This window comes from Echinops telfairi, unplaced genomic scaffold (genome assembly GCF_000313985.2).
Source record: "Echinops telfairi isolate 266 unplaced genomic scaffold, ASM31398v2 ScPeMD7_2;HRSCAF=8, whole genome shotgun sequence".
NCBI classification, from domain to species: Eukaryota; Metazoa; Chordata; class Mammalia; order Afrosoricida; family Tenrecidae; genus Echinops; species Echinops telfairi.
The window spans coordinates 20093472-20105336 of record NW_022103898.1 but is presented as its reverse complement, the minus strand read 5'-3'; the positions used below and the strand labels follow the sequence as shown (position 1 = coordinate 20105336).

The following is an 11865-nucleotide window of genomic DNA, read 5'->3' as shown; positions in this document are numbered from 1 at the left end:
GTCGGGAAGGTGAGCATCATAGAATGCCAATTTAATAGAAGAAAGTATTCTTGCATTGAGGGAGTACTTGAGTGGAGGCCCAGTGTCCTTCTGCTCACAAAGTAGCATCCTTGCAAAGAGGTTTTGTGCAGCACATTTACCTAATGCAACATGTCTTTTGATCTCTTGGTTTCTATTTCCATGAGCATTAGTTGTGGATCCAAGCAAGATGCAATCCCTGACAACTTCATTCTTTATTGATCATGATGTTACCTATTGTCCAGTTGTGAGCATTTTGAACTTCCTTAATTGAGTTTTAATCCATACTGAAGACTCCAATCCTTGATTTTCATCAACGAGTGCTTCAGTTCCTCCTCACTTTCGGCAAGCAAGGTTGTGTCGTCTGCATACTAACAAAGGTTGTTAATAAGCCTTCCTCCAATCCTGATGCTGTACTTTTCTTCATATACTGTTTATGCTCAAGTATAAGCCAACCCAAATATCAACTGAGGCACCTAATTTTACCACAGAAACTGCATTTAAAATGTGCTGAAAAACTTGGTTTATACACGAGTATATATGGTAATCTAGCTTCTCTGATAATTTGCTAGCATATAGATTAAACAAATATGGTGAGAGGTCACAACCCTGACACACAGCTTTCCTGATTTTATGCCATGCAATATTCCCTTATTCTGTTTGCACAGCTGCCTCTTGATTCATGTACAGGTTCCGAATGAGCACGCTGAAGTGTTCCGGATTCCCATTCTTCTCACGGTTATCCAGTTTATTTTGACAGTCAAATACCTCTGTTAATGAAACACAAGTTAACATCTTTCCGGTATTCACTGCTTTTAGCTAAGGGCTAACATCAGCAAGGCTATCCCTTGTTCCATGTCCTCTTCTGAATCTGGCCTGAACTTCTGCAAGTTTCTTGTCAATGTACTGCCGCAACCGTTGTTGGATGATCTTAAGCAAAAGTTTGTGTGCGATATCAGTGATATCACTCTATCATTTGAGCATTCTTTTGTGTCACCTTTCTTTGCAATGGGCGTAACAATGGATCTCTTCCAGTCAGTTGGCCAAGTAACTGTCTCCCAAATTTCCTGATATCGATGCGTCCAGTGCTTCTATAGCTTTCTGAACATCCATTGAGTATTCCTCAATTCCTGCAGCCTTGTTTTTGGCTAATGCTCTCAGTGCAGCTTGAATGTCTTCCTTCAGCACCACTGGTTCTTGCTCATAGGCCGCCTCCTGAATTGGAAGACTGTTGACTAGTTCTTTTTGGTACATTGACTCTGTGTATTCTTTTCACCTTTTGTCTTTAGACTCTTTCAAAATTGCAATTCAAAGCTCGATTTTTTTCTTGCGTTCTTTCATTTTCTGATAAGTGAGCCTGTTCTTCCCTTTGGTTCTCCAATTCTAGGTCCTTGCACATTTCATTACAATACTTGGCTTTGCCTTCTCGAGCTGCCCCTAGAAATTTTCTGTTCAGCTCCTTTCTTCCATTTGCTTTAGCTACACTACTATTAATTGCAAGTTTCAGAAGCTCTTCTGACATCCACTTTGATCTTGTCCTTTTTTCCTGTATTTTAATGACCTTTGGTTTTCCGCATAAATGATGGTCTTGATGGCCTCCCACAGCCCATTAAATCTTATCTCATTAGTGTTCAATTTGTCAAATCTGTTCCTGAGATGTTCTCAGAAATTCAAGTGGGAGAGATTTTTCATGATCTGTTCCACAGTTGGCCCCAGATCTGGTTTTAGCTGCTGGTATTGAGCTTCTTCATCGAACTTCTTCCCACAGATGTAGTCAGTTTGATTTCTGTGTATTCCATCTGGGGAAGTCCATGTGTGTAGTCACCTTTTCTGTGGTTGATAAAAGGTACTTGCTATGAACAAGTTGTTAGTTTTGCAAAATTCTATCATGCGATCCCCATCTTAATTTCTATCACCAAGTCCATATTTTCCAACTATTGTTCCTTCCTCTTTGTTTCCAGCATTTGCATTCCCATCACCAATAACTATCAACACATCCGGATTGCATGTTTGATCAATGTCCACCTTAGTCGTTGGTAGAACTCTTCAGTTTCTTCATCACTAGCTTTTGTGGTTGGTGCATACATTTGAATAATAGTTCTATTGATTGGATTTTCTTGAAGGCCATTAGACACAATCCAATCAGATGGTATGGTATCTCATGATAGATTTAGCAAGCTTCTTTCTGACAATGAATTCCACGCCATTCCTCTTGATTGTGTTATTCACAGCACAGTAAATAATACAATTTTCTGATTCAAAATGGCCAATAGCAGTCCATGTCAGCTCACTAATGCCTGGAATATCGATCTTCATGCACTCCCTTTAATTTTTGACCACTTCCAACTTTCTTAAATTCTTATTTCGCACATTCCAAGTTATAATCATTAGATTATTCTCCATCAGCAAATACAGATCCTGAGGGCTCCACTTCCACAGGCTTTACCTGACTCGCATCACTCTGATCAAACTCCCTCCAAGACAGCTCTTCAGTCACATTTCGAGAGCCCTTGGGGACCTGAGGGACCCATCTGCTGGCAGTATGTCTGACAACGTTCAGTTTCCTTTGTTTAGGCTTTCAGTATTTGAAAATGCTTCCAAGTTACGCACATGGTTTTCAGTGGCTTCTCCCTCTGAAGTGGGGAGCCAAGACCTTCTTGGTTGTCTGTTCTTAGCCTGGAAGCGCCACGGAAACCTGTTCTCTTTGGGTGACCCTGCTGGCATTTGAAATACCTGTGACAGAGCTTCCAGCATCGCAGCAACACACGAGCACTCCAGCACAACAAACTGACAGACAATGGGTGATTGTGGGAAGTGGAGACCCTTTTTTAAAATTAATCTTTTATTGTATGTTTTTGTGAGTGTGCATGGTAGGGACCGGCTCTTGTTCAACCATCTGTACACATCATGCTCAGTGGCATTGGTTATAGCTTCATCTCCGCTCTTCCTTATTTCCATTCCAGTTGTCCCCCTCCCGTTATGGCTCCCTGTCTCCCGTCCCCCACCCGGAACTGCTTTAGCCCAGCTTCTCCGTTTGTTCTCATGTGGAGAATTGTGTTTTAAAGAGCAGGGTTCTCAAGGGTGAAATCCCGTACTCTCTGAGCTAACCTGCTGCCGGGTTAGAAGGTGAGTGGAATGTAGGAAGTCTTGAACTTGGGAAGGTCTCCATGAGAATTCCTCTTTAAGAATTGGTGTATTTATATAATTCACCCCCACCCATCTTTTCATGTTTCATTGGTTAACTTAAGCTACAGCCATTGGAATTGTGCTCTCTTTGTTCTGTAAAGGAAACAAAATTATTTCCGGGGGGTGGGGGGGGGGAATGAATGAACTTTATCTCGCAGGGCATTTGTGTTTTATTACACACAGCTGCTAATTTAAAGGCTGGCAGTTTGACTCTCTCCAGTGGCTTCACAGGAGAAAACTGGGCATCTGTTGCTGCGAAGATTGTTGTTATTAGGTGCCGTCAAGCTGGTGCACTCCATAAAGACCGTGTGTGCAAGCAGGACAAAACATTGCCTGGTCTTGTCCGGGCTCACAGCGGTTGCCCTGTGTGAGCCCATTCGTACAGCCCCTGTGCCAGCCCATCTTGCTGAGGGTCTCTCTCTCTCTCGTGCTGGCCCTCGGTTTTACCAAGTGTGACCTCCTTCTCTAGGGACACCTGTAGATGGTAGACTAGAAGACCATGTGAGACTGACTGTTCCACCCTGTCCCCAGAGTCATAGGAGAGTCAACTTGAAGGCCCCTAACAACAACATACATATTGTGCTTAATTCTTGAAGAAACATGCCTGACATTTATTTGCAATAAGTCTTCATTTTAGTTTGGCTTTTTGTGAATTTCATGTAAATACGATTCTGGATATCTGTTGTTGTGATACATGCTACCCCAGAACAGTGGCTTAAAACAGCTACCATTTGGTTTCCGCCGCCTGATGCTTCTGTGCCTCATGGTGTTGACAGTCATGAGCTGGTGCTGTTCTGTCAGAAGACAAGGGAAGGGCTGGAAAGCTGGCCCGGCCAAGGGTGCACAACCGCTCCTGCATCAGGGTGGCTTAGGACGGCTAGAATGATCTGTGAACAAGGCTCGAGCCGGATGGTCTTCATGACCTTCAGTCCTCTGAAGTCAAGGGTCTCAAACCTGAGTTTTAGCTCTCCAGTGTGCCGCGGACCAAACCCTGTTGCAGGTGCAAAGCCTTAAAACCAGGAAACAGACCGGTGCCTTTGCCTCCTGACAAGTGTTGACATCCCTCCAGCTTCCTTCTGCCGTGGATACCTGCCAGCGCCATCAACGAGTTTTTAAAATAGTTTGGTTAGAGTTTATGATTGTTACTTACTGGCACGTCCAACCTGACGGGAGCTACTCCACCCCTTCTGAAACCAGAACCACCCTTGTCTGCTTTTAAGGCGTTTTCTTTAACCCGTTGAGCTGGCTTCTGTGGTCACACTGTGGTATTTGGAAAATAGTATACTTTTACTCCTAGAGACAAAATATGATTACTTTAACACATACAGCATATGTCAAAATTATTAACGAGATAGTTTGATTCTTGTTTTTGTAGTAAGTCTTGAAATTGGCACTTCACAACTACAGAACATCTCACCTTGGACTTCTAAGCCCCTGTGACGACGAACTTTCTGCCATTGATGTTTCACTTATTCCTCCTCACCACCACTTAGTTTTGTTGAAGTTTTTAATTATTATTTATTTTTAATCATATTATTGGGGGCTCATATGACTCTTATCACAATCTATACATACATCAATTGTGTAAAGCACATTTGTACATTCATTGCCCTCATCATTCTCAAAGCATTTGCTCTCCACTTAAGCCCTTGACATCAGCTCCTCATTTTTCCCTCTCCCTCCCCACTGTTGATTTTAAAATACTATTTTCTGAAGAAATAGTATTCTCATAAACACTTGAGTAGATAATTAAGGTGACTATATTTTAACATTGGTAAAGCGGGACACCATTGATAAAACTCATATCCTGGCGAAATAGCCACATGGCAGCCAGAAACCATATACCCTAGCTTGTTGTGCATTCTTTCCAAAAATCGGGACTTTTTTAAAACGCCGTGGGATACGGGAAAATTTGTTAAAAATTGGGACTATCCCGCTTAAAAGCGGATGTCTGGTCATCTTAAGATACATATTCTTCTGCAGCCTTTTCTTCTCCTGGTACGGTGTTTTAGAGTCATCCATATTCTTATTGCTGTCAGGCCCATTCTTACTCATGGTGACTACAGGACAGATTAGAGCTGCCCCTCTCTGTCTCTGTAGCTGTAAATCCTCACAGCAATAGAAAGCCGCCTTTTTCTGCCTCAGAGCATCTGGTGAGTTCGAACTGCTGACCAAAATCAACAACAACAACAGCAACAACAAATGTACTGCCATCAAGTTGATCCTGACTCATAGTGACCATATAGGACTGGGTAGAGCTTCTTTTTGGGGTTACCAAGACTTTAAAAATCTTTACAAGAGGAGACAGCCTCATCGTTCTCCTATGGAGTAGCTGGTTGTCTTGAACCACTGACCTTGTGGTTATCAGCTTAGTGTGTAGCCCACTATACCACCAGGGCTCCTTCTTCTTGCACTTAGCTGCTCAAAGTGTAACCCACTACACCACCAATGCATCTACTTTTATTTTTGTATTAGATTGTGTAAAGATGTAATAAATATGATAACATAGCACGTTATTCTTGTGATCATGCTCTTTGCATGGTTCTCTTTTTTAAATATTCCTTATTCATGTCTCCTGGCATAAGAATTTTCTTCAGATAGGATTGCCTCCTCAGTATGTAAATTTTCAGCTTTATGGAGAATGGCAAACTAATTGCTCCAATGTTTCTACATTGGATTGCATATGAGTTCCCGGTGATCTGCGTCTGTGACTTAGTATCTAACGTTCTAGTTTTTGTTTCAGTAGTGGGTGACGCGTTGGGTAATCATTAGACTGTTCACCACCAGGCCAGGAGTTCAACCCACTCGCCACTCAGAGGGATGGTAGTGCGTTTGGGGGTTGTTTGGCGTGTACATGCGCATGTGTCTTGGTGGGTGGAAAATAGCATCTTGTGGTCTGAATTTACATTTTTCACTGTTAATGAAGTTGAATATCCATTCATATGCTTATTAGCGATACCCATTTTCTCTTACATTCTAAATGTCAGTTGGATTGTTTGTGTTTTCCTTTGTGGTTTTGAGGAGCACTTGTGTCTAACTGAATCCGGATTTAGGCCAGGTGTGTGTGCTACAGGGAGTGCCTCCCAGTCCTTGGAGTAGTTTTCTCGGTAACGTTTTGGTATCTCGTAATGACTGTTGTTGTGCAGCGACATCAAGTCCACTCTGACTCAAAGTGACCCTTTGTCATGACTAGACAGTCATAATTTTAATTATCGTCAGCTTTGTCAACCTTCATTTTAATGCCATTTTAAACTTGTGGCTAAAGAGCCTTGGTGGTTCGTTAATTAAGTATTTAGCCAAACTTCACAATTCATGCCCATCAGCCTCTCCGTGGGAGAAAGGTGTGGCAGCCTGTTTCTGTAAAGCTTTTACAGCCTTGGACACCCCAGGAGGCTGTTCAACTCTGCTACTGGGTCTCTGTGAGTCAGGATTGATGTGGGGCAGTGGACTTGGGTTTGGAAACTTGTGACTTAAGTATTCATTCTTCATCCATCTGGAATGGACTTTCATGCATGGAATGAAATTATTTCAATTCTATTTTTACCCAAATGTACATTCAGTTCTAGTCCCATTTATCATATATATTCTATGAAATAGCAAGTTTGGATATTTCATGACTGTCTCATGACTCTGCCCTGTGAACTCATCAGTTCCTTTGTCTTCTTTTTCAGAAGTGTCTCTACTATTGTAAGGTCTCAGATTTTCCATGTTAATTACAGAATTTGTCCGTTTTTATTAAAATCTTTTAGGGATTTTGATTGGAGTTGCCTGGAATTTTAGATCAATTACGAGTAAATTAATATCTTATAATACTTAATCTTTTTACTAGTGAATATTTTCTTCATTTATTTAGGTTTTCTTCTATATCCTTTGATAAACATTTATAATTTTCTCCATGAAGATATGGCATCTTCTTAGATCGATTCCAGAATTCTCTATGGTTTTGTTTGTTTGGACACTTTAATGCTGTACACAAGGGGGTTGCTGTTAGATGCCGTGGAGTCCCTTCTGACGCTTACTGCTCTTGTGCTCAACAACCGTCCAGGGTCAAAACCAGATCCATGGCTATCCAGTCAGTCCCACTCATAGTGACCCCACATAGGATTTCTGAAACGTAAATCTTCCTGAGAGCAGATGGCCTCATCCTTCTCCCAGAGGTTCTAGTGCGCTTGAACCTCCGACTTTGTTAGTTAGCAGCCCAACGCTTACACCATAGTGCTACCAGGGCTCTTTATCCAAACACGAGACATTAAAGACAAATCATAATACTGTCGTCATAACTAAATGTGTTTTAAGAGGACTTACATATTATGATCCAGTACAACATTAGGTATATCCATTTTGTGTTCAGATGTCCCTTATTCTTATAAATGTTGTTGCCTGTGGCTGGATGATTTACATAGCATTCAGACGTTTTACACATCGTATTTAGTTGGCATGTGTTTACCCATGTAGTCCCTTTAACCTGTAGGTTCTCTTTACAAATCGGGACTTTTTTTATTGTTGTTCTTAAGAATACCCCACATTGTGCATTTTGCTGCTGTCCCATGGTGTCTTTTAACATACTGTATTCTTTCTCTCCTTTAAATTTCTTCTAAGCCAGGAAATAAATCCAGAGGCTAGAGCCTATTTAGAATTCTTTTCATTGTTCTTAGGAGTCTTTGTGGCTGGTGCTGTACAGTTCCTGGTGTAGCCTGTCAGGAAGAGCATGTCTGCTTGGAGATACTTTTTTTTTGCCATTGAATTGATCACTAGATTTAATTGTTTTCAGCCCTGACTTAGCCATTGTGAAGTTCCCCATCAACTTTTTCCTAATAGTTTTATTTAGCAGCTGACGATAATTATTGTCTCTATTAATTCATTAAGGCTTATAACATTTGAAATACTTTTATAATAATTTTTATTCTTTCGGCATTTGCTAGCTGGAGTTTCTGAGTAATGGATAACTTCCTGTTGTAATTTCTTTGGTTGTCATTAGGTACATAGTTTATGGGCAGTTACGTGGTTGCTTCTGGGAGAGTTTGAGAGTAAAGATGTGATCCTCTTAATTTTTTCTGAAGTGAGAAGTAGGGTGTTTTCCCCTTCCTCCTGAGAATCAGTATTAAATGTGTGAATTTTGACATTTTCACTTAAAGCTTAGAATTAAAATATCTCGTTTTACAAATTTATGAAACTTTTAGAAGTCTGGTGGATTTTGATAGACATTGCACTTGGTTGAATTTGTAGATCAATTTAGTGAGAAAATGACATCTAAATAATACATGGTTTCCCAATCCATGAATATGGTCTACTTTTTAGATTGAAAAACTGTATATCAATAATGATGTATAAGCTCAGCATATAAATCTTATACGTATTTTGTTGTTTGGATTTAGTCCTAAGTATATTATGTATTTGGTACTATCACAAATAGTATTTTTAAAATTCCAGTTTTTCATTGCTAGTATAGAAGTACAATTACTTTTTTTATACAGACTTTGTATCTTGTGAGTTTGCTAAACTCACTTCGTTTTATTAGTTCTCCCACCACTGCCCCTGATTTCATTCTGACTCCCAGTGACCCGATAGGACAGAGTAGAACTGCCCCTTTGGGTTTCCAAGCTTGTAAATGTTTACTGGCGTAGACAGCCTTAACCTTTATACCAAGGACGGCTGTTGGGTTAAAACTGCTGACTTTGCAATTAGCAGCCAACTTCACCACTATGTAAATGCTAGTAAAGACAGTTTTACTTCTTCCTTTCCAACGTTTCTCTGTTTTTTCTTTTTCTTTTCTATTTCCCCTTGCTTTACTGCAGTGAATGGTACCTCCCATGCAGTGTTGAATAGGCATTCTCTTCTTGTTCCCAATTGAATAAAGGAAAACTTTCCGTTTCCTGCCCCTGCCTCCCCCACCTTCCTCCTCCCTGACCCCCCCCCCCACACACACACACACAGACTGGTAACCAGCAGCAGGACCCTTGGCCCAAGCCGGTTTCCTGCTCCTCCCCCAGGGACAGATGGCGTTTGCTTCTGTCCCTCTCTTCCCTCTGGCATTGGACCTATTCCTGGAATCCGAGGGTTCACTGGCCATCCTCCAGCCACAGGCTGCTGTTGCGTGTCACTGGGTACAGGCTTATGGTGGGAGCAGAGGAGGTTCCTCCTCCTTGTTCGTCAAAACCAGTTTTGCTTCCCCTCCTTGCTCAGTGCAGGCTCCCTTTGCCAAGCACCCTAGCAGGAGGGTTTCCTGACCCTTCCAGCAGCATACAGGTTCGGTTTCTCATAAGAAAAAGGAGTTGAGTATTGCTGCTTGCATTTCCTGCTTGCTAGTGAGTGTGGACTCTGGTGTCTGGGGCTTGAGTACCAAGTACTTTAGTGCTGGGTAACCTACATGTGACCCTTAAACTTTCAGCTGATTTGTTCGGGCCCACTTTTGGGGCAGCTGTCTCTTCCTCTCATGCTACTCCACAGACAAAACCAGGGCACCCACCCCCGTCTTTCCTTGGAGAGACGTGGCACCACTTGTGATCCACTTCACCTGGTCAGCCACCTTCCTGTCTTAACGCTGGTAGGCTTAAGATACTGATAATTCTGTGGATTATTGATCTTTTCACATAGATTGTACATGGAGGTTTTGTCTTGTAGTATTCCGCATCCTAAGTGGAACTGGAACATCGGGACATGCAAATCTTTTTTCCCTTCAGATTTTAAAGCTTTTTATTTGAAAATTTAAAACATTGTACATCCCAATAATTAAAATCATTTGAACAACAACAACAACAAAAAATGCCCTCCAGTTAACCTGCTTTCAGGACACCGAGGACCACTGTGCCTTTATTCTCTCTGGTTATCCCGTCGTCGACCCAGCTCCTCCCATCACCAGCCTGCAGGGCCTTCTCCTTCCCTGCCAGCCAGGGCGTTCTCAATTCTTTGCTGTGAAATGGGGCAGTGTGATCCAACCCTTTTGCATCTTACGAAGCGAAACAGCGGAAAGAAGGAAAATTAGAAGGCGATGTTCGTGGAATGACAGTGTATATTGGCGGCATCTCCTCGTGACAGTTGACCCACTGTCTTCTCAGGTTCGATCGTTTCTTTTGAAGACAGTGGATTTTTCTGTTGCGTTTCCGTCTCTTCTGTTTTAACTTAAATTTCTCAGTCTCAGCCATGTCAGGCTTGTCAAGACATAGGTATGGAGGAAGCAAGAGAGCTATGAGTGGACTCTGTGTGCACTGTGGCCACCACCAAGTCCAGGCAATTATTATTTTTTTTTGTGAGCCCCCATGCAATTCTTTTTAATCTGTCTACTTTCTTTCCAAATCTCAGTCCTTCCTTCAGTCCTGAGTGCTGCAGACAGTTAAGCGTTCAGCAACGAACCACAAAACTAACAGTTCAAACCTACCCAGACGGCCCTCTGAAGAAAGACTGGGCAATGTAATTGAACTCACTGCCATGGAGGTCTGACTCAGCATGACCCTAGGGGCCGGGGAGTACGGACTCGGTGGGTTCCCAAGACTACAACTCTTATGGGAGCAGAGAGGAGCCTTTCAGCGTTCCAGCACCTAGAATAGCATTCTTTATGTGTTCCATTTCACTTCTAATGATGTGTGATTTTCCTAGGGTCATACTTTGTACATTCCAAGTTCTAACTGTTAGTTGATGTCTATAGCCATTTCTTCTCAGTTTGCGTCATGCCCCACCACCAAGGCTCTGCTCCCAGAGGCTTTACTGCGTCTGCACCATGGCTGAGCCTCCTTTGAGATTGTGCTGTACACGAGGTCTTCAGGACTTACTTCCTCCAAAGTGGGAGTCAGCCCCTTCTTTGTTTTCTGTACTTAGTCTGGACTCTGCTGACACCTCTTCACTGTGGGTCACCCTGCGGTCAGAGAATACCAGAACTGTGCTACTTGTATTTCATTGACTAAGCCAGGACATGTGCCTGTCCCCAGATGGAACACACAGAAATAAAATGGCCTCTCTGTGACAAGCGATGGTGGAGAAGCTCACTAAAGTTAAAAATTAGGTCATTGGTCAACAAAATCTAAAAATCTGAGACTGAGAGTTATAAATTAAAAGTCTTCAATGCAGGAATTACAAGGGGATACGTCACAAAACAGGAATTTTTTTCCCAAAGCTGTGTATTTAAATTTTTTTACAAAACAACCTATCACCTTCAAAGTACTCTCCATTACACTTAATACATTTGTCAAATCTGCGATTCCATTCTTGGAAACATTTTTCAAACTCATCTGTTTGGATGGCTGACAGCACCTCCCTTGTTTTTTTTCTTCACCTCTTCTACGTCGTCAAATGGCTGTCTTTTCATGCCCTTCTTCATTCTCGGAAACAAAAAAAGTCACGTGGAGTGAGGTCAGGTGTGTGGGGCAAGAGAGGCACGCTGTTTTTTGCCAAAAACTGGTGCAGTGCATGAGCAGGTGCATTGTCATGATGGTAAAACCATTCCCCTGCCTGCCACAAATCAGGCCTTTTTGGTCACACACTCTTTCTTACACAATCTTTTCAGAACCTCTAAATAGAAAGGTTGATTAACAGTCTGACCTGGTGGAATGAACTCCAAATGTATTACGAGTGGATATTTTCTTCTGTTCAGGAAGTTGACAGACATCCACCTTTTGAAACAAGAAAACCGCTGGTACACTTGAGTTTTTCCCATAGCGCTGTCCTTGT

General features: G+C 42.0%; 1 protein-coding gene across 1 annotated transcript in view; it reads left to right on the top strand.

Annotated features, from left to right (window-relative positions):
* The window catches only part of POLR3B (RNA polymerase III subunit B), a 140289-nt gene that overhangs the window by 55819 nt on the left and 72605 nt on the right, over positions 1-11865 (top strand). The gene's annotated exons all lie outside the window — the stretch shown is intronic.